Source organism: Echinops telfairi, unplaced genomic scaffold, assembly GCF_000313985.2.
Source record: "Echinops telfairi isolate 266 unplaced genomic scaffold, ASM31398v2 ScPeMD7_5592;HRSCAF=6446, whole genome shotgun sequence".
NCBI lineage: Eukaryota > Metazoa > Chordata > Mammalia > Afrosoricida > Tenrecidae > Echinops > Echinops telfairi.
The window spans coordinates 56,798,111-56,798,979 of record NW_022109491.1 but is presented as its reverse complement, the minus strand read 5'-3'; positions in this window follow the sequence as shown (position 1 = coordinate 56,798,979).

Genomic DNA, 869 nt, shown 5'->3' with positions numbered 1-869 from the left:
CTTTACACAATTGATGTATGTATGGATTGTAATAAGAGTTGTATGAGCCCCTAATAAAATGATTAAAAAAAAGAAAGAAAATAACATATGCTAGAGAAGTTATGTAGAGTGATAGGACCCTCATCCACTGCTGGGGGCACTGAAAAATTCTGAAAACTCTGTGGAAAATGTTATGATGCTTCTTCAAACAACTGTTAATGGAAATACCACATGACCCAGCAATTCCTGTATTCACTATAGTTCCTAAAAAAATAAGAGCCATAACAACAAGGATACATGCACACCCATATGCATTACAGCTCTGCTCATAACAGTAAGAAAATGGAAACAATCTAAGTTTTCATCAATGGAAGATTTCATAAAGAAATTTTGGTCCAGAACCACAATGCAACGCTACATATCAGTAAAGAATGATGATGCAACTCTGGAACATTTCATGGCATGATGGATTTGGAGAACATTGTGTGAGTGAAGTTAGTCAATCACAAAGGACAAATATTGTATGAGACCACTGTTGTAAAAGAAAAAAAATCAAACAAAAGTTTTCATAACTGACAACTGACTTTGATAGATATCAAGTCCAGGAGGGAAGGGGAAGCAATAGGCTAGAGAAAGACAGGTGTTAATAGGTGGAGGTGACGATCTGATCCCGCCACACCGAGGCAAAGCACTGGGGGAGTGCAGCAGAACAGCAAGGAACAGCAAGAATGGAGCAGCAAGCTCCCCAGGGAATGCTGAAGGTGGACTTTGGGGCCAGGGCGTGGTGCCCCAACAGACTGGACTGGAAAACACCCCTAAAGGCCAACGATTCTTGAACTAACTACAAGATTTTCTTCCTTGTTGTGTTTTAATTTGTTCTTTGTCAGTGG